This window comes from Euprymna scolopes, chromosome 16, assembly GCF_053919585.1.
Source record: "Euprymna scolopes isolate OS-2025 chromosome 16, ASM5391958v1, whole genome shotgun sequence".
NCBI lineage: Eukaryota > Metazoa > Mollusca > Cephalopoda > Sepiida > Sepiolidae > Euprymna > Euprymna scolopes.
Genome location: NC_136497.1, coordinates 59,277,774 through 59,300,970, shown reverse-complemented (window position 1 = coordinate 59,300,970; position 23,197 = coordinate 59,277,774). Strand labels below are relative to the sequence as shown.

General features: G+C 32.6%; 1 protein-coding gene across 33 annotated transcripts in view; it reads left to right on the top strand.

Annotated features, from left to right (window-relative positions):
• Positions 1-212: 212 nt before the first annotated feature.
• LOC145295993 (transmembrane and coiled-coil domains protein 1-like) overlaps positions 213-23,197 on the top strand; it is a 436,429-nt gene continuing 413,444 nt past the window's right edge. For 13 of the 33 annotated variants that reach the window (XM_080141999.1, XM_080141989.1, XM_080141996.1 and 10 more), the window contains exon 1: positions 213-736. The gene's annotated coding sequence lies outside the window, so the exon portion shown is untranslated. Of the gene's footprint in view, positions 737-1,214; positions 1,351-23,197 lie in introns of those variants that run through there. The other 20 variants (XM_080141976.1, XM_080141974.1, XM_080141968.1 and 17 more) reach the window with 13 other exon arrangements.

The following is a 23,197-nucleotide window of genomic DNA, read 5'->3' as shown; positions in this document are numbered from 1 at the left end:
ATGAAAACAACATTTAGAATTAAGTTTATAACAGTTTGATTAAATTAATAATAACCGATAACGTAATAATTTAAGTTAATTTCCTAAGCTTAAAGACTCCTGAGTAACGCCGAGACTATACAGTTCAAATATTTACCTTCCTCCCACTGCAGCAAGGTTAGGAAAGAATCTTGAAGTTAATCCAGCCTCGCTTTCTCCCTTCTCCTTAGAACACGAGCAAAATTTACTGTGATCCGACACGTCTGCATTCCCCAGTGGGGGCGCCCAGCGATAACCTACCCTTCTCCTTCCTCTTCCTTCGGAAGGAGAAATGCCTGGGAAAATAACAGAACCCGAGAACCATAATCCATTCTAATACAGGGTTGAGTTATTACTATTTCTTCTACATAGAAAATCATTTCAAACTAGGTTGGGGAAAGATTTGAAAAAGAAAAAAACATTAGAAAAGCCCCCCTCCCCCTCTGCAATATCTCAGCTGGTCGTGATGACAGTGATATTTTCTTAGGCCATTCACAATTTCAAACTCTCATACTCTAAAACTCTTAACTGTTAGGCCTTTTCTTTCTCTCTCTCTCTCTCTCTGGCGTTACAACTTTCCCAGAATGCAACACGACCGCAGCTGCTGCTCCTACTTCCGCTTGCAACAGCAGCAGCAGCGACGGAGTAGGAGGAGGAAGGAGGAGGAGGTACAACTAAAACACTACACGGAACCTACATCTACAAAAATAGTCTGTCAGTAAGTAAAAAAAAGTGATTTTAATCTATTTTTCTTTGCTATCTGACTGCGTGGATTGTTTTAATGTTCAGTCTAGTCCTGACTCGATATAAGGCCACAGTTTTCTTCCTTTTTTGTTTCGGATGAAGTGAACAGGACGCGTTTCTTTGACACACATGGATAAGGAGACATTATTTTTCTCATTTGTAATAATATCGGCTGATATGATTAGCAGAACCTGACACCGGATTCCTTATAACTTCTATTCCGTTCAACCGTTAATCTACTATACAAAATTCTCTTATTATTTTATTAATATAAACTTAATAATTTTTAATTCTTCTTAGCAATATTTTTATTTTGACTCTTTTAAACTGATTCACACCGATGTATGAATCTATAAAATCGATTGTTTGTATATGTCTGCATTGTTTCTTGGTGCTATTCCAGTTTAAGCGTGAAAGAATGACAGAATGTTAAACCGTTGATCTATTAAACTGTCTTCCTTTGGTGGCATTCCTTCTATTTTATTGACACTTTCATTAAATTCGTGTAATAATTAATTATTGGCGCCGTTCAATCGCCTTTACTATCGGATTAATTTGTAGTTAAAGGATAAATACATCTTCCAGAAGGTACGTGCGGTGTTGTCTTCGTCTCTAGTAAAGTAAAGTGATTTTTTTTTTTAGTTAACTTAGTAAATAAAAACCACTCTTTGCGTTCATTCTTTTGAATTTCATTGTACAATGTAATGTACCCGGTTCTGTCAAAATTTAAAAACGGGTCTGTGTAATATATCGTATATGATTAAAAGCTTTTGTCTTGAAATTGAAGGGGTGGGGGTGATTGTTCTTTAATTAACCCCTTTACGACGAAATCGAGATTTGACCCAAGGTCATTTTTAATTGGTCCCCAGTCGGGGACTGTCTTATCTTTTCAATTTTTTTTTTTTATATTTAACAGAATGTGGACTCTGCTATATATATAATATACATGGCTTTCAAGTTAAATTCAATTTTTACGGTATCTTATCTATTAAATCATTAGGTAAAGTAAAAGTACCGAATAGTTTTTTAAGCCTCTATGTTAAGAATGGAGGTTTAAATGTTATTTCAGCACGGTCCGTATTCTACATAAGTACCCGCACCCCTCCTTTTTTTCCTTTACAAATTTTTCAGCACTCCGATATATGTATATATATTTTTTTTACTTATTTTTTACAATTTTAAGCATTTAATTTCATTAATTGCTTGTTAGAATGGTAGCGCAATCGAAAACTTTTCTTTGATTCAGTATCACAAATGAACTACAATACTTGACATTCGCCCCCGCCAATTTAGTAATTTTATGAAATCTCTCCAATCGGATGTTTTGTTTTTCTTTTTTCTCTAATGCTCTAACTAAAAAAAAAACAAAACAAAAAAAAAAAAACACGAATTACATAAAACCACCCTCCCACTTACCCTAAGTCCGGGTGCCCCTGCCGGGCCTGCCCCTGCCCCTCTTCCCGAAATATGTAGGAAAAAAGAGACTTTCTTCAAGATCAGCAACCCTGTACTAACAAAAGCTTTGAAAGGGCTTTTTGCGGTTCTGTCGGGTGGACGAAAAAAAAAAAAAAAAAAAAAAGTCTTAAATCCCCAGGATTTTTTTTGTACTAGTGCAGTCAGTGCAGTGCAGTAGTGGTGCTGGTGCACTTATTGATCCGTGCTGAAATAATAACGTTATTATTTAGAAAGCCATTCTTAACATGGGGAGGGAAGGGTGTTTTGTACCTATTCTGTACTTTAACCTTACAATTGAATAAAAAACAGCATAAAACTTTAATTAAACTTGGAAATACGATTTAAAAAATAGCGCGGATCAGTAAGTGCATTAGCACTTTTTTTTTTTTTTTTTTTTTTTTTAATTCATTAAAAAAAAAATGTAACACTTTGTTTCATAAATATATTTTTATTATAAAAGTTTAAGTAAAGACTTTTTTTCTCGTCCATCCGACAGGGCCGCAGAAAGCCTTTGTCAACACAGAGCCTGAGGTGTTGATCTTGAAGAAAGCCAAAAAAACTGTAGGCAGGAGTAATTTTATAGGAATACTACTACTTTCAAACCTTTAAAATTATCATACCCCCTCCCAATATTGGTAACAACTAACAAGCCACAACGCCAAATGCTACAAAAATAAAAAGTGAATCCGAACAGCCGAAGTAAGTGGGTGTCGAATAAAATCTTTCTATTTTTCTTTAAAAAGAAATCAATTTCATAAAGTAATATATTAAAAATAAATTCAGAACGGCGAAACGTCAAACGATACTTATTTTATGCAAAAAAAAAAAAAAAATATAAATAAAAATGCGAATTTTTCATCTGCCACTATTTGCTACTGACTTCGAGTCACCTGTTCTTCTAAATCACTAAGTGAAAACCAAGTTTTGAAAACGATAAACGAAATAACGAAAATACTAATTTATTTACATTGTTGCATTAAGAAATATATATATTTGTAACTGGCTAACCGTTAGTTGTCAATACCCTTTCAGAAACAACTGTTGTACTATTTTATTATTTGGGTGAAAAATGCAAAAATTACAGTTATTGAAATAAATACAGCAGTATAAATAAATCGGTGTTATTTTTTTTTTCTTCGTTTCCCATTTTGGAAATATGGTTTTGTTTTTGTGTTATTGGTTATTATTTCCGTAATTCATTACCGGATTTTACTGAGCCGATCTTGTCCACCATAGGATCTATTACAGAGCACCAACATCCTTTTCGAATGCCGAACGTGACGAAGTAAACACCGTTTCCGGCCATTAGCTTAGAAAAATGTTCTTCAAATAATTATTTTCCATTGTTGTTCGAAATTGATTTTAATGGCTTTAACCTGTCAATTCAATAGTAAATTCTGTCGCTCCTTTTAAATAAAATCGAAATAATGAATTTCAATTAAAATCAATGATATTATTTGTCATGTCGAAATTAGTAAAATATCCAAAAATTATGATAAATGAGAAAATTATTAATGAAAATAGTTTTCGAAGAAAATTGTCAAAAAAAAAAAAAAAAAAAAAAAATCAGAAACTGAAATTTATTTATGACTAGTAGGGCTATTGGGTGTTGTCCTGGGCCATGAATTGAAAAAAAAAAAGTGTAAATACTTTCATGTAAATAAATCTATCATTCCGTTTCTATCTTTCCCTCCTCTTCCCTGCCTTTCCACTATTCACCTCAATATTGAAACATTCACATCTCTTAACAATGGAAATGACTGAAAAAAAAAAAAAAAAAAAATCGACTGGATACAAGTGCCTTGAGTTCGTCTGAGCACATTCCGTTAAAGTACTTGTAAAACAAACACAGGGACGCAACATTTCGGTAATGGAACAGGGGGTTGGAATTTGGTTGATAGTGTTAGATTGGAAACGTTTTTGCCCTCTTTAACAGCGGGAGACTAGTGGCAGACGCACCAGCAATACTCCATGCATGCACAAATGGTGGCGGGGTGGCCTTGTAGAGATATAGGATACTCTCAGGTGTGGTCAACTTTCTAGCATGGTAGAGAGAGCCTACCTTCTTCGCAGCAACCTTGTCCCCAATATATTTGCACCAATTCTTATTGCTTGTGAATGTTAAGCCGAAGAGTTTGAATGGAGAGCTTTCAGGTAGCGATTATATAAATTTTAGATATTATTCGTCCAAGGCAACGCCGATCAAGAATATGTCTATTCTGTGGCGTTTTATTTTGTACTTTAAAAAAAAAAATTTCAGCTGAAATGCATACATACATACAGACAGACAAAACTGTCCTGTATATAATAGTACAAAGATTTATTTCAACATTTCGTAAACGATTTTATTGCGAAAGCAATTTTTTTTTTTTTTAATACAACCCTTTATTAAAATATTTTGGTGCTAGTGCACTTACTGATCCGCGCTATTTTTTTTAAAATCGTATTTCCAAGTTTAAAGTTTTATGCTATGTTTTTTTATTCAATTGTAAGGTTAAAGTATAGAATAGGTACAAAACACCCTCCCCTCCCCATGTTAAGAATGGCTTTTTAAATAATGTTATTATTTCAGCACGGATCAATAAGTACACTAGTACCAATATTTTTCCAAAAGCATTTTCTTACAAGAAAGCAAGTGAAAAGACGTGTGTGTATGTGTGTGTGTGTACAATAAGCGATACGAAAATGAAAGTAAAATGACACTCAGACAACGCCGGCGAGGACAGCTATAAAAACAACTAATTTGCGTCAAAATGAATTGTCAGAATTGAAAGAAAAAGCTTATTTTTTTATATTGTCATTAGCTATGTTTTTTTTTTTTTTTTTTTTTTTTTTGAGACCTGGCCATATTTGTTGTATAGATCTACCCGTCCTTGCCTGGAACTATAATACGGATTTAAAAGTGTGTGTAACATGTTTCTTTTTAAATGTAACGTCTCCCTTTTAAAACTGCTCCCTCTATTTTTCTCTCGTTATTCCCATCTTCCTTCCACCTTGCTCATTCTTACCTCTAATTTGAATGCATTGATCTAAACTCCTATAAATTTAGGTTTTTGTGTATTGACATTCATGCTAAAGCCCCCCCCCTTTTTTTTCTATTTATTTAAAAAGAAAATACAACATTTGTTTTATGGGTCGTGGAATTGCATTCATCTGAAAAATATCTAGCTAGTTTGCATTTGCATATTATTTTAAACATTCATTTTAATTAATTACCTATTAGTTTTTTGGGGCGGTTTTCATATGGGATGATCATTAGTTAACAATTACGTGTAATTATATTCATGCAGATAATCTACATGATTTATACTTGCGTAATATCTGCGTAAGATAGCTATAGTAAACACCAACTTCTTTCTATATATATTTATGTATGTGTGTATATTTGTTTAAAAAATTTTGCCTACCAAACTCCTCTGTCAGTTTTTGGTCTATAGGCATGAAACTTAATATATAGGGTGTTCGAACTTATGCGAAACTTTATATTTGGGTCTTAGCCGGAGAAAATCTGTGTGGGGGGAAAAAAAAAATGGAATTTGCCAGGTGAAGGTTGAACGACGGCATTACGAATATGCATGCGTAACGCAATAGCTATTGGTTCATGTTTTAATTTTTAGCTTTTCAGCAAACTTGTCTTTATAGCTCAGGCATTAACGTCAAAGGAAAAAGTAAATTGTAAGCTAAACGTTTTGGTTTCTATTCTTGGTAGCGCACTAGGTGTGTCAGAAATTTTGTGAAAATAGTAAATAATTTCACCCCGTCATTCCAAGCTTATAACTCCTCGAAAAATGTAATTCAAGCCCTAATTTTTTTTTCAATTAAAGGAGCAAGGACCAAAGTTTCATTAAAAAAAAAAAAACAAAAAAAAAACGAAACAAGCAACGTGTTTTTTTTTTGTTTTTTTTTAAAAAGGTTTTAAACTTCGGACTTTACAGGTAAATTTCTAAAAAACACTACTTTTTTTGTTTTTGTTTTCAATTTAAATATATTATTTATTGACCTTCAATTTGTGATACATAACACTTTGGTGAGTAAATTATTTACTTTTTAATAGACATTTCAAAATGGGAGGCGTGAATTATTCGACCCCCTGTCTTTCCAAGCTTATAACTACTCGAAAAATGTAATTCAAACCCTAATTTTTTTTCAATTAAAGGAGCAAAGACCAAGGTTTCATTAAAAAAAACAAAAGAAAAACAAACAATGTGATTTAAAAAAAAGGTTTTAAACTTTGAACATTACAGGTAAATTTCTAAAAAAAAACACTACTTTTTTAAAAAAAAATTTGAATATATTATTTGACCTTTTTTTCTTCAATTTGTGATATATAACACTTTGGTGAGTAAATTATTTACTTTTTAATAGACACTTGAAAATGGGGGGGGGGTGAATTAAAAAAAAAAAAAAAGTTTGTCTAAAATATTATATTCGGTTTATTGGAAAGAGCATAAAATTTCACATTGATCCTGAAAATATCGTAAAAATAGAATCAATAGAAAAATTTTGATAGATTTTTAAAGTTTAAAAATTGAAAATATTGAGTTCGTAAAATTCATTACTGTTTAAAAAATATATTTCTATTACTTTTAAAACAACTTTAATAGTTTATTTTGGAAGTATAATCCATAAAGAAAATAAACAACCCACTTTTAAAAGAGAAATCACGAGTTTTTTTATATTTTAGTCGCAGTTTCGTGTTAGGAGTGTCAAAAATTCCTACAAAAATTCTGATACACGTAGTGGCGCACAAATCATTTTTTTTAATATTTTATTTTAAAAAAAGTTTTAAAATTATTATTACATATTGGGTCCAATATAATAATAAATATGAAATCCGTATTAATCAAAATATCGTATAAGCGTATTTTACGACCGGGCAATGCCGGGCGGCCTGCTAGTAATAATAAAAAAGAAAAATGTAGATATTCACCTGAGCGTTAAGTTTTCAATTGTCCCCTTCCTCAACATTATAATAAAACAGGTACTTGTTATACACATACACTAGGTGTATCGGAATTTTTGACACCTCTAACACGAAACTGCGAATAAAATATAAAAAACTCGTAATTTCTCTTTTAAAAGTGGGTTGTTTATTTTCTTTATGGATTATACTTCCAAAATAAACTATTAAAGTTGAATAAAAAGTAATAGAAATATTTTTTTTATTAAAAAAAAAAACAGTAATGAAATTAAAATTTTACGAGTTCAGTATTTTTCAATTTTTAAACTTTAAAAATCTATCAATTTTTTTATTGGTTCTATTTTTACGATATTTTCAGGGTCAATGTGAAATTTTATGCTCTTTCCAATAAACCGAATATAATATTTTAGACAAACGTTTTTTTTTGTTTTTTTAAATTCACGCCTCCCTATTTTAAAATGTCTATTAAAAAGTAAATAATTAATTTGTGCCAAAGTTTTCTATATCATAAATTGAAGATAAAAGATCAATAAATGATATATTCTAATTTAAAACAACAAAAAAATGTTTTTTTAGAAATTTACCTGTAAAGTCCGAAGTTTAAAACTTTTTTTTTAAACCACGTTGTTTGTATTTAAAAAAAAAAAAAAAATGAAACCTTGGTCCTTGCCCCTTTTAATTGAAAAAAAAAAAAAAATAGGTGTTGAATTACATTTTTCGAGTAGTTATAAGCTTGGAAAGACAGGAGGTCGAATTATTCAATATTTTTCACGAAGTTTCTGACACACCTACACATACACTTCGCGAACAACGTCGAGATTTTTGTCTTCTCTCCTCACCCCATTAGTGTATTCTGGATTAGCATATACCATTTACCAAATATAATACAGTAGAACCCTGAGATGCGGCATTAAAAATTAATAACAAAATACAGTACAGTATATAATACAGATGTATATAATCAAATCACATCAATAACACCAGGCAAATATCATAACCAGGGGTCGGAAAACATCGTATTCCACATCGTGACCTGAAAAACAAAAAAACAAAAACATATTCTAGGGTCACCGTATCCCGGGTTTCTACTGTACTGCATTATTACTGTTATTGCTTCCGGGCAACGTCGAGCTACTTATTCCCTACTCTCTCTTTCACTCAAATTGATAATGGACGAACGGCCGAAGGCTAATTCCTTCGAGTGTTATTTAATGTTTTTTAAATTCTTGAAACATGACTGATTTCTTCCCAAAATTACATAATATTAAAAAGTCATTCCTCGACATTTCCTTGACACATTTTGACTCAATTCATCCCCAATATCTTCCTCTCTTTTATATATATATAAATTTGTCCGAGGCAACACCGAATAAGTAAGAATATGCCAGCTTTGTGGGTGTGTCTCGTGTAGTTTTTTACTTTTAGCTGGATATATAGACACAAACTCGACAGCTACGTACGTGGAAGACGGAGCTATTAAACCTTACATATTAATATAGGACAAGGAGAAGATATAATCAACCTTAGAAGTCAATGTTCCCAATGATAGTGGGGTTTAAACAGAGTTGAGAGGGAAAAAGATAACGAAATACCAAGGTGTATTAATGTACGACGTGAAAAAAAAAAAAACTGGAATCTTAGAAAGATCTTAATTATTACACTAACTAGCTGGACGCCCGTCGTACAATCCACTTAAGCATAATATTTTAATTTATGCAGATTGTGTATGTATTATTATAAAATCAATTCTCTATTGAATATTATAAATTACGAGAAATAATCCCCCCCCTCCAAATAACAATGATAATGTCGTTCAGCAAATTCTGTCTGTGTTTATTTACAATATCACATCCGTTGATATGCGGGGTTGATGATCTTAAAAATAGTCTTTCGTCACTTTTTAGATATAAAAAAAGTTTTACAGGAGGAATATTTTATATTACACCGGTGTAACGTAAAATATTCCTCTGTAAAAATTCTTTTTTATCTTTTAAAGAAGACTATTTTTAAGATGGGAATTTTTCGATTTCCGATACTTATCCGATTAATTTCTGTACAAAAACATTAAAAACACTGCCAGAAATATGAATTAGCTTTGTGTGAAATTTGCAAAAAATAGGCTCAGCCGTTTCGGAACATATGAGGAAAGAACACGCACACAGTGACTTTTCTATAATAGTAAATTATAGGAGCAAACTTAGTTTTTAAATTCTTTTTCATAGGTATCTGGCAAATATATCCGGTGAACCATTTAATGGTTCACCGGATATATTTGCATGGGAAAAACAATTTGACTTAAAGGGTCAATTAGGATCTTAAAAAGGTCTCTCGGTTGGAATGTATGACATTGTGAATGACTAGCTGGCATCCGATAGAACAAAACAAGAAGAAAAAAAAAACAAAAAAACTATATGGAATAGATTGAATATCTATGAAAACGTTTTGAGATTTCCAGGCTGTCACAATCATAATTGACTTTGCCGTAAAACTACTACTACTACTAATAATAATATAGAAAAATGTATTTAGTTATTTTCGAAACGATTGTTGATGTTCAAGCAGTATTTATTGGATGACGTAAATTAATTGAAGCAAAAAAACAAAAACAGTTGGTTGTTTTCGCGTTCAATATTGAAGACGTTAAATGACATATTTTACTCTGAGTTATTTTTGAGTTTTTATTGCACGTGGGTGGAAGATATAATTAACATCAGAAAATAAGAGGGTGGCAAAACAGTAATATCTCCATCCACATTGAAAAATAACCAAGAACAAAATTAATAAAAATAAAATCTTTCGTTAACTGTTTAATATTGAATACAAATAACTAAGTTATTTATTTATTTTACTTTATTTAATCAAATTACACCATCTAGTAAATAAGCAATACCTTGTACGGACGCTTATTAATTAATGTGAAATATGTTTCGCAGAATTTCAGCTCATAAACAATTTACTTTTTACTTAAAACCACTGGAGAAATCGACTTTTAACGCCCTCTAAAATGTCAATGTGACAATATGAAGTTTAACTCTAAGTATGGGTTGGCAATTAATATTTGGTTTAATAAAGGGCTTTTATTTCTCTGTTTTTTTTTTTAAACAAACACAAAATATCCTAACCCTTAACAGTAAAAACTTGTATGAGGATACGAAAACAAAAGTAATTAATGGCAACGTAAAAATTTAATTTCGTAAAAAAAAAAAAATAAAAAAATAAAAGATAACATTAAACACTAAGAACACTGTTATGGGAAGTTTAATCTTTAAAACGTGGACAAAACAAGATCACCAATAATGAAATATCAAAAAGGGAGATAACTCCAAGTTTTACTTTTTTTTTCCTCTCGTCTTAAGATTACCCTTTTCTAATAAAGGGGCAGTTAAGAAAACATTATTTACCTTCTCCACTTTTTATTTCTCTAAACGTTATCTTCCTTCTTATTAAATATCAACATCTTGTTTTGTTCGCGTTTCGCGTAGACTAAAATTTGCTATAACTTTTTAAATGTTATTTTTCTTATTAAAACATGATTTTAATCAAAAGTATTACGAAAATTCATCGAGTAGAACTGCTATTGTTTTAGTAAAAAAAGTTCATCGTTGTAGACAATTGCACGCCATGATGAACCTGTAAAAATATGTGTTCCGAGTTATGTCCCCCTGTGTGAATTCTTTACCGTCTACTAAGGATTTAATTTAAGAGTCAAGGTTTATTTACTTCCTGTTATCATGGGATAAGATTTCATTGTATGTAAGACCAAAGCGTATAATAATTTACTATTATAATTGTTAAGAAAACTTAAACATTGGAGGTTTCGGGTTTGTTTTACTGTGCACATAGATTCGAAAAAGTTGTCACAAAACAAATATATAACAAATAAATGTTATCAAAGGCAAGATAAGTTACTTTTCTAACCAACTGAATATGTTTTTAGTGTTTATATTTAATGTAACATGTTTATTCAGCTCGAAAAACATAGTGTTTACCGATGTATTCGAAAATTCAAAATGGCGGCCGACTCTCTCTCGGAGACGGTAAGTTTGGGAAAAGGAGTTATAAATAAAAAAAAACAGTCAAAATACTGTTAAAAACACGCCGAATATGTGTCAGACTATGTCACGGTAACATATATTGAGCGAGTTTCTAACAGTATTGTCTGTTTTTTTTATTTATAACTAATTTTCCCAAACTTACCGCCTGAAAGACAGTCGACTGCCATTTTAAATTTTCGAATACATCGGTAAACAGTTTTTCGAACTGAATAAACATGTTACATTAAATATAAACACTAAAAACATATCCAGTTAGTTAGAAAAGTAACTTATCTTTCCTTTGATAACATTTATTTGTTCTATATTTGTTTTGTGACAACTTTTTCGGATCTATGTGTACAGTAAAACAAACCCAGGGGATTTGTATTACTATACACATAGATTCGAAAAAGTTGTCAAAAATCAAATATATAACAAATAAATGTTATCAAAGGCAAGATACTTTACTATCTAACTGGACCATTTTTTTTTGTGTTTTCATTTAATGTAACATGTTTATTCAGCTCGAAAAACCTACAGTGTTTACCGATGTATTGGAAAATTTAAAATGGTGCCAAACTCTGCTGAACACGGTAAGTTTGGAAAAATAAGTTAAAAATAAAAAAAAACTATACAAAATACTGTTAGAAACTCGCTCATGTTACCGTGACATAGGCTGACATATATTTGTTGTTTCTTAGCAATATTTTTTTTAATTTTTAACTCATTTTCCCAAACTTACCGTATTCAACAGTCCGGCGCCATTTAAAATTTTTCAATACATTGTATGTTTTTCGAGCTGAATAAACATGTTACATTAAATAAACACACACAAAATATTCAGTTAGGTAGAAAAGAAACGTATTTTGCCTTTGATAACATTTATTTGCTATATATTTGTTTTTTGATAACTTTTTCGAATACAAACCCTAAAAGGGTTTACATGAAATGTAATTTTGATAAGTAATATATATTTATGAACTGTTTTTAAAAACTTTTAATCAAACAACGTGAAAAAAAAAATAAAAATAATCTTTTTAGAACTTTTTAACAAGTAACAAAATTTATCAAACATCAGATAGTTTAAGTTTCATTTAACATTCATAAAAACTTTTTGTACAAACAAAAACTTTTTTAAATGGTCAAACTTTTCTATTAAAATTTAACAGAAACGTTAACTTTATCAAACATTAGGTTTCAATTTACTTTCTTTTTTAGTATACTTAATAAATATCACTTTATTTTGCTATTACTATTATAAACAATTATATTGTACCTATTTACTATGCCTCCCCACGGGACAGAGTTAGACACCAGGGTCGTTTTTTAATGTGGAGAAAAGGTACAAAAATAAAAATTGTCTCAGTCGTGAAGGATTTCTCCTCTACCGAAAGAGAACAAGAAATGGAAGTGCAGCATCTGAAGAACAGATACTACACTTTGATCTTGACCAAAAGGCCAATATAAAATAATATTGTAGTTAAAAAGAAAATGACTAAAAATTCTTGCAAAAAATCTTGAAAAAAAAACGCCAATAAAAAAACGTCGTATATATATTTTACCATTTAAATAGTGAAACAAATTCACTAAAAAAAATTATTTCAATATTTAAATGGTAAAATACATTTACGATGTTTTTTTTTTTTTCTAATTATAAAATTATACTAAAGATTATTTTCATTTTAACAATATTTTTTATTTTTTGGCAACCTTTTCTTAACAATTACGATAGTAAATTATGTACGCTTTGGTTTTTCATACAATGAAATCTTCCCATGATAACCGGAAGTAAACAACCTTGATTCTGGAATTAAACCCATCTAAGAAAAATACAATTTTACTCAATTTTCCATAAAAATTGCTTTTAACTAAAAAATAATTTTCTACTCAATGAATTTTCATGTTTGGATATATTACTATTTTCGACATTACAAATAAATATGTAATACTTTTTGCTTAAAACGACTCTATCTTAACAAGCACTTTCTTTTGTAGCATAATCAATCAAGCATTAGTTTGCCATGATAATAATAAACTTCTTTCAGACCGATAGTATGGATTTTAGGCAAGCCCGGTCTACTGCAGATATCCTAATTGTAATCTCCGAACGTATATACCATGTACTGGATAAGGTAGGGGGGCTAGGTCGGTAGCCCTAGGCATATCAAAGGCCTTTGATAGGGTTTGACACGATGGTCTTCTAATTAAAATTAAATCATGGTATTACTGGACGCTTACTTAACATAATCAAATTCTTTTTAGATAAGAGGAAAATCCAATCCAGGTCGTCCTTGATGGTCCTACATGTGAACAGCATAATATTAATGCGGGTGTGCCACAGAGGTCAATTCTTGGACCTTTATTATTCCTGATATTTATAAATAACCTCTCTGATAAAATTTTCTCTGAGATAGGCATATTTGCTGATGACGCTACACTCTATAACAGATAATAGAGGAAAACAACTCGGTACAAATCTAAGGAAATGGCTAAGACTTTAGAGGAAGACCTCCAGTCTGTAGTGGAATAAGGTCGAAACTGGACGGTGATGTTTAATGCTGCCAAGACTAAGCTTATTTCTTTTAATAATTACAATAAACCTTCTAAATTACTGATTGCCATGTCTAAAGATACACTACCTGAAAATACTTCCCTCAAGCTCCTAGGTTTAACATTCTCAAACAACATGAATTGGAACACATACATCAAGCTAATTGCCAGGGCTATTGCAAGAAAGGTGGGTTCTCTCTACCGTGCTAGGTTACTCACACCTGAGAGTATCCTGTATCTCTACAAGGCCACTATTTACCCATGCATGAAGTATTGTTGTCACATCTGGGCTAATGCCACTAGTCTGTCGCTCTTCGATAGGTCAAAAAGAGTCACTAACCTAATAGGTCCTACACTGTCAACCAAACTCCAACCTCTGTCCTATCGCTGAAATGTGGCATCCCTGTGTCTGTTTTTCAAATACTTAATGGAAAGTGCTTGAACAAACTCAAAGCATTAGTGCCTCCTCGACAAACAGCAAAATTCCACCCCCACACTGTAGAGATCCCTAAATGCTGGAAAGCCTTCTACTCAAATAGCTTCTTCACTCGAACTGCTAGACTTTGGAATTCCTTCCCGGGCTCCTACTGACATGCAGAAGTTCACATGTACGAGGGGCAGGCAATAAGTAATGCCCCTGACCCACTCCCCATAGCAGTAGGGCAATGAAACTTGGCACAGTTATTAGTCTTTCTCTACATAGGAACCACCCAGACTTATGCATTTCTCCCATCATTTGATGCAGCTCTGGAGACCGTTTTTGTAGAACACCCCAGGTTGGTCCTCCAACCACGACGTGACTTCAGAAATCAAGACTGCATCATCTGGGAAACGATTTCCTTTCAAAAACAACTTGATGGTTGGAAAGAGGTGAAAGTCAGAGGGTGCAAGGTCAGGAAAGTAGGAGGATTTCATAACCACACTCCCATGATTCTGATCTGGCAACATGCGAGTTGTGGACCGGAGCGTTGTCCTGAGGGTACCTTTGCTGATCTTGCTCTGCCTCTTGATTTTGATAGCTTCCCTTAATTTCCTCAAAAGTGAAGCATAATAAGCTCCTGTAATTGTGGTACCTCTTACCAGGAAATCTGTCATCACTACTCCGTCCTGGTCCCAGAAGACTGTGAGCATGACCTTGCCAGTGGAGGGCTGCACCCTTGCCTTCTTTGGAGGTGGTGAGTCCAAGTGCTTCCACTGCATTGACTGGGCTTTGGTCTCTGGATCATAGTGATGGACCTAGGTTTCATCCTTGTAATCAGTCTTTTGAAAACCTTTGACTCATCTTCTTGGCACATCTCCAAATTCATCCTTGAGTACTCAACGCGTTCTCGCTTCTGGAATGGTGGGAGCAACCTGGGAATCCATTTGGCAGACACCTTATGCATATGCAAATGGTCACGAATGGTAGTTTCAACAGACCCTGTATTAATCTTGACATCTTGGGCTATTTAGCGAATAGTAATGCGCCGATCTTCCAAAATGGCAACCTCAACTTGACGGACAGATGCTTCATCAATGGCAGAAGGGAGGGGGGCGACCAGGTCTGGGAGCTGTATCCACAGACTTCCGGCCATGTTTGAATTCACGATGCCAGCGTTTTACAAGGTCATATGATGGGGCATTATCATCATAAGTTTCTTTCATTTCATCAAAAGTCTCCTGTGGTGTGCATCCTTTCAAATACAAAAACCGGGCGGATCACTGCTCGACATTCAACAGGCTCCATTTCACACCTGACTCCGTTCAAACGCCTGTAAAACAGAAACCACAATTAGTTCAGAGCTGTAATTTGCCACATAACCCGTAGAGATATAAATCATTGCACATGATAAAATTTCTGCTAGATCAGACAACTGGAAGTGGGTCAAGGGCATTACTTATTGCACGCCCCTCGCAATGTGAACAAACATCTCGCTGCCCAACTCCGTACATAGTGCCCTAGCAAATTTAGTCCCAAATAGTAGCCCTTACGACCTGCACTGTGCCTTGTTTGGGTGAATTAACAGATAAAAACAAATTCATTGTAAATAACTTCCGGCTCCCCATTGGAAGAAAATTCACATCATTTCTTGCAATCACTACAAAATGTTACTTTTTTCCAAAAATTTCTCGAATGTTTATTTTCTTTTAGTTTTTAATATTTTTTAAGTAATTAAAAATAGGAAACCCTAATACGTTATATAACAATGTTTGTCTTTTTGGGGCATTTTTTTTTCTATAGAAAATTATAGAAAGATTTTGAAAAAGTCCATTCTTAGAACGGATGCTAATTTATTAATGGATGTTGAATGGGAATTATGGTTACAATTATTAACGATGGAAATTTTCTTATTTATTTTTGACAACTGTACATAATTTGGGTGCATATTTAGATTGGCATTTATTAAAAGTAATTATTATGATTTTTAGCGATTTTAGTACTAAAGTGCATTGAATGTAAGACTGAGTTTTCACCTCAACTTCAATTTAAGTTGTCTCCCCTTTTTTATTCCATTGATTTTAATCATGGTGGATGAAAACTATATTCGTTTAGTCGTAAAACTTGGTTTTCTTGAAAAAAAAACAAAAAACCTACTTGATCAAATTACGTGATTTTTGGAATATTTTATCTTCGTTCCGTGACTGGTACTTACATCATACAAATTTTTCTGTATTTTTAAAAATTTTAATTGCCGCCATGAGTGCTAATCTGAATAAGCACTATAACAACAGAACATAACAGACGTAACAGAACGTCATGATGCTTATGCACTTTTGTTACGGCGCCATTTTTTTCTTTAATAGTATTTTCAAGTTAAATTCAAGTTTACGGTCTTTTATATTAAACTAGCATGGGTGCCCTGCCCGGCGTTGCCCGGGTATTTGGAGGTGTATGTAAAAAAAAAAAAAAAAAAAAAAAAAAAAAAAGCGGTCAATTTTTTAAACTTTGACCCCTATTATAACTCCTTAAAATTTATTGATTTGGGCTCAAATCAAGTTATTAAGTTAGATCCATGTCCAAGGAACGTATATCTAAAATTTCAAGTGATTAGACCCAAAATTTTCGGAGGAGTTTGGTAGAATTCTCAAAGGTCAAATCGTTGAACTTTGACCCCTTAATCGGCAAATTTCTGGCTGAAAAACGATCACATCGATTTTCCAAAATCTCAGTACCCTGGATATCAAATTTCGAGTCTGTAGACTAAAAATTGACAGTTATTGCGTAGGGAAATGTACACACACAGATACACACACACTTTCACTTTTATAGATATATAGATTAAGTGAAAGTAGAGAAGTTAGTAAACACCCTCCCCTCCCTATGTTAAGAATGGCTTTATAAATAACGTTATTTCAGCACAGTAACAAAAGTGCATAAGTGCCAACGTGATTTGTGACATTATTTAGGGATTTCTTAGTTTAGTGCATAAAAAGGTTAATTCCTCTTTTAGTCACTTACATTCATAATCTTCTGATAGATCTTTAAACTAGTAAATTATGAACTTGAGTTAGCGTTTTCCCTAGCTAAACTCTATTTGTTTATAAAGGTTACGACTATAGTTTTTTCCCTGATGACGTTTTATTTCGACCTTTAATGTGTATGATCGAATTTGCTATCACTTAGTGTTTATTTTATTATATTATTAAAACATGTTTTCAAATAAACATTTGTTTGAAAGTGATGCTAAAATCTATTTAACTCTAAACAAATGACGTGTTGATGTTGACAAATAACTTGGTCATTTTAAATGATCAAATTATTTTAGATTTTTTTTTCACTTGTAAAATTAAAGTACGGCAAAATTATTAAAAAAGAGAAGTCTTTTTCATCATACTTTATTTTAATTTTAAACACAACTAGCTCTATATACTCGGAATCACCCGGTAGTCTTTGTTTCGCCTATTATTTATTTTTTACTCTGCGTTTTATGACAAATAATTTTCTAAAAGGATTTAGAAAATGAAATTGAATTATTCCGGTATCATGTGGTGATTAAACTGTTAATTGAACCAAAAAACTATAACTGATTTCGTTAAGGTTATGTTTTAATCTCATTCATAAATTCTTCCATATCTCTCAATATACAATAAAAATTGAACTCGGAAATGATTACACTTTAAATGCTTAAAAATTCCTTTCAAATTTTGAAGGAACACAAAGTAATTCATTTTTTCAAAATGGCCAATTTGTTATGGAGAGATCGAAATGCATTGTGGTGAATTTTATTCCGTAATTATATTGTTTTTAATAGGAGTCATTTTTTTCGTCTTATTTTGCATTTTTGATTGCAATGAATAATCGGACGGACCTGAACGAGAATTCCCCCCCCCCCAAAAAAAAACGGCTTTCGGAATAAACACCTCCAACCTCCCATGTTAAGAACGGCTTTCGGAATAAACACCTCCAACCTCCCATGTTAAGAACGGTTTTCGTTTTTTTTTTTGTTGTTTTTTTTGTAATTTTTTTCAGTGTATTATTATTGATTGGGCACTAATATATAGGTAGGGGGTGATTATGGTTTGGGTCCGCCAATAATTGCTTTAATAGTGAGTGCCGTAGAGGCGAGAAACACAAACATGCGAGGACTTGTCTCAATTTTATTAACAGATTTTCATTATTCTGCACTACTTGAGATAGCTCAGTTCTTCTTACCTCAACAACATTAACAATCTATGAGATTTGTTTGAAAAGAAATAAGATTTTCTTTTGACATTAGAAAACGAGACGTGTCCTTTTAACAAAAACAGTAACACCTCTAAAATAATAATCTTCCTTGTTTAAGGGTATTAGCTATTGGCCGTACTAATGGAGTATGACATTGTCCGTTCTCTTGAAACCATATCTCCAGGAATTATCTCCTCCTGAGGCGACCCCTTTATCTGGGAATGTTGACGGGGCCCGATCACGGTAAATTTTGAACAGTTTCAGAGTGCTCCTTTTTTAACATAGCTCAACACGTTAAATCGACTTTTTCAGTAAGGAGAGAGGAGTAAATAATACTAGTAATAATACTGATAACTGTTAGTGTATTTTCTCTTTTTAGTAGTCGTGAATCTTTATTTCGTTTTGTTTTCATTTTTAAGTCTAGAATTCCTTGCCGACAAAGATGTGTGTGTGGGCGTACGAAGTTCTTCATGTCTAGGGATACAAATCTCACCTTTGATCTGATAGGTTCGGAATCATGGCGTGGTTGTTGCAAAATTAATCCATTTTATCCATTCGTCTGTTGATTGAAAAACTAATGCTGCTACTATCGTTCTTGGACACTAAGTCGGGGACTAACTCGCCCATCTCGAAAGGTGAAGGCTTTTTAAAAGAACTTATCGACACTCTTTCTTCTCATAACTCAACGCCGTTCTCAACGATAACAAATATTTAAATTTTGTCAAAAGCTGACTTGTTAGTTTTATTTACTTATTTTTTTATTATAAAAAAAAGCAAAATTAAAAGGTTAACTGTTTTTTTCTGTTATGTTATAGTTATTATTCGCCATCTTGAATCGCTACCAGTTTAAAATTATTATTTTTTAAAATATTTAACTTAGCATTTATTGAGTTTCGGAATGTTTTAGGAGAGGATTGATAATTTTGATTATTCTTATTACCATTCTCAGCCTAATTGTTATACTTATGTACTAACAAGAACGTTTCGGCTGATATAACCTTCCTTCGGTTACGTCTTTTTCAAACTTTGGAATCGACATAAAGATTTGCAAGTTTGAAAAAATGCATCTAAAGAAAGTTGGATGTTATATCGGTTGAAATGTTTTTTTTTTTGTTTTTTTTTCCTTACAAGGGAGTCATCAATTATCAAGGCCCGAAGGCCATCCGAGGATAAGGGTTAAAGAGTGGACGGTGGTCACCGGGACAACAGCATAGTAATCGTTAGTGGTGAAAATTGTATATAATTTGATTAAGGAGACGACTTAACAAGAACTTGTTTACATTTGACGAATACGAACAACATGCAGTTAGCCAGAAAGCATGCCAGCGGAACAGAGTTCCACATGCGGGCAGCTCTAAGAAAGAAGCTTTGTTCATAGAATCTGCGTTTAGATTTAGACAGAGTGGGGAAATTGTTGATAGTGGTTGTAGCTAGTCGAGTGTTATTTGTGAAATATTGGCGGAAGGGGGAGCTCAAACGAACACTTGCCATGAAAATAATAACGATAGAGCAGACAACGAATATAACCAACCCAATAGATGAATATGAACCCAAATGAGTCTACTAGACCGACCTAGTTTTATGACCCGGTGCCTATATTCCTATGAAAAGTGAATATGGTCGGTTTAACGTGTGGTGTCCCCCCCCCCCTTCTCCTAATTAAGAGGAATAAAATTTGTCGGTCAGCAATCTCCTGTTGAAGGCAGGAGTGGGGGAGGCTTTAGGTGATTAGCAATAATAGAGATTAAGATGACATTATCTTAAAATTAGTCACAGTTTTATATTAATTCATTTAATAATTTAATGAGCCAAAGGTAATATAATAATTCAATTTAATTTTCAAAATCGTTGAGAATGGGTGCAAAAAATGTAAGTAAAAAGCTTCCCAGGCAACGCCGGTTAAATGTTGCTTGTTGCTACTAATGAATGTTTATTTTGATTTCAATTGTGAATTAAATGGCATTTCTGTGTACATTGCATTTCAACTTTTTTTTTTTTTTTTTTTTTTTTTTTTTAATAAATTCTTTTCATTCGTATTTCTTTAAGTTGAAAAAAGAAAAGCAAAATAATCCGGGTTGTTTTAATTTTGTTTTTTTACCCGTATAATTAAGACATTTACGCAAGGTGTTACAAAATTGACCTTTAAATTTCTTTAGTGTGTTCATATATTTGTGTGTGGAAACCATTTTATTGACTTTTTTTTTTTATCAAGAACTTGGTGTAACCCTCCGCTTTACTGGGAACATAAATACTGTCCTGTATTTGTTTATTTATTTCGTTAGCCTCTGCTAGGGCAAGTTCAAGTTTAGATGAGTTATTTGTTAGTTCAGACTGGAATTGAAATGTATCTCCTCTGTTCTCACTCTGAAGGATAAGTCCTTCTAGACCGAGGCAATTTTTATTTTTGTCTCGATCCAGAGTGCCCCCCCCCTTATTTTTTTGAAGTGCTGGATTTTCCTTAAATTTAAAACCGATTTATCTCGTACTACCCTTGTGGAGAGGCAACTTTATAGCAACAGCTGTTTTAGGTTTGGTTATGGTCAAGTTTTGAATGTTAGCGCTGGAAGAAATTCACACTGCATCATGGACGATTGGTTTGCAACAGTGGTTAGTTATTATTAATCGATTTCTATTTTTGGAAATGAACAAAGAAACCGAACACACAGAAACGAGTTCTTGGGTAGGATAGAGGCGTGTTCGAAAATCCATGTTTTCCTTTTGTTTAGAAGACCAAGCACAGTACAAATGAACCATAATACTTAACTGTTTCCTTTTTTAGATTTTAATTCGAGCCAAAGATTTCTTAATTTTAAACTTTAAACCAAACCATTTTAGTTTTTAGAATTTCGCACAACTGCGGTATAATATAATACCGACCATTTAATCATTAAATCGTCCTCATAAATCCTCATTCGACTGACAAGTCATCCTCTGAATTAACTCTTATCCTTGAATAGCCTTTTCCCTGGATAAGTTGGGACTCATTAAAACAGATCTTTGTAATCGACTAACGGCTGTGATGCCACTATTTTTTTTTTTTTTTTCATTTATTTTAATATTAGTTTTATTATCAGAAATGTGGGGTGAGTTTGTCACACATTGTGAAATAGAATCTTCTATGACCGTTTCCTTCTCTTGAAATGGAAGGAGAAGGATCATAAAAAAATGACTGAAATGGCAAAGGTTAAACCACATGGTTTGTATGTTTAGGAAGTAATAAAGCTTTGGGAGATAGCCAATCCTATTTATATTAAATTACACCTCCACCCCTAATCATTTAAACATTAAGCAACTATAATTGAAGAAAAACAAAACTGGTAATTTGTTTGTAGGAAGTGGCAAGGTTAGGCCTGGTTATGAGAAGCCAGTATGCTAGGATGAGTACGCTTTGGTCTACAAAATGCCCAAGTAGCCCTGTCGGCATTCTCCAGGCTATTAGTAATAAAGTAATCTTTTCTCAGAGATAAGGTAAAGCCTAGGAGAATGAACAAAACCATACCTCAGCCCAACAGTAACAAAGCCAATGTTAGACTAATTTGCACTTTTTATGTAATCATGATTGAACTCCAGTTTTCTGGCTCATTAGTAGGGCTAGGACAACAGCATATTCTTTTCATTGTTTTGACTCTTGAGTGTGTATCCATTGATATCTTCTATGCTTTTATATAGAATGATGTGGTTCTCTGTTTAAGTGTGTCTGTCGGATATATACTCGAGTCAAAACAAAAGAATATTCTGTTATCATAGCCCTGCTTATTAGTGAACAATCTCACCTTATTTGGTCAAACTCCTTGTCCAGACCAATGTGACTCTCCCTAGATTTCCCTGTCTTCCATCAGCTGCCTCAGATCTTCAGGATCACAGTTGATGTCATGTTCAATTTGTTGGATGTACGTAGATCTAGGTCTTCCTATGCTCATGTGCCGTGGAGTCCACATCAATACATTTTTCACCAGCTCTTGCTTGCTCCTCTGGTAGTGACTGGCAAAACGTAGACATTGCTCCCTGATGGCAGTAAATATGTCAGGTAGATTGCCATAAAGTTGCTGCTTCATATAATAATCTTGCCAAGATATATATTTAACACTGTTCATAGCATATGGGTGTACGTGCCGTACATACATAATTTAACTATTATGTCAAATGAGCCGGTAGTATACCATAGTTATAATAAACACATCCTGCCAATTATCCATTAAATTAATATTGGCTAAATTCAAAGACTAGGTCAACATTTTACATTTCTTATGACTAATTTAAAAATTTTAGAAAACCAAATAATGTTAGGAAACATTTTATTAAATGATTAAAAAAAATATATATATTTTTGTTTTTTCTGAGACTTTCGGTGTAAGAAACCTTTCTCAAAAAAATACTTTTTTTCCTTTTTACTGGTGTTATTTACCCAGAGAAATTTTCTAAAATTTTCAAATTAACCTTCTGAAATAAAATTTTCAAATTAACCTTCTGAAATAAAATTTTCAAGTGTGAATCCTATTTAAAATTCACATTAACCACACAAACATGCACATCAATTTCAGACTTGCAATGACTGTTAATGACACTGAACATATCTTTTTCTGTCTCCATGAGGGGCTGACCCCTTGAGGTTAATACCACTAAAAAAATGAAAACAAAACAATACTCGTAAAAGTCTTTGAAAAAAAGTGTCTTCCATGAAAGTATCGGAAAAAAAAATGATTTTAATTTATATAAATAAAACAGTAGATGTACGTGTGAAAATATTTAACCGATAAACTCTTAAACTATCGGTCACATAACACTGAAAGTAACATAATCATACACCAAGGATGGTTTATAACGAGTAAA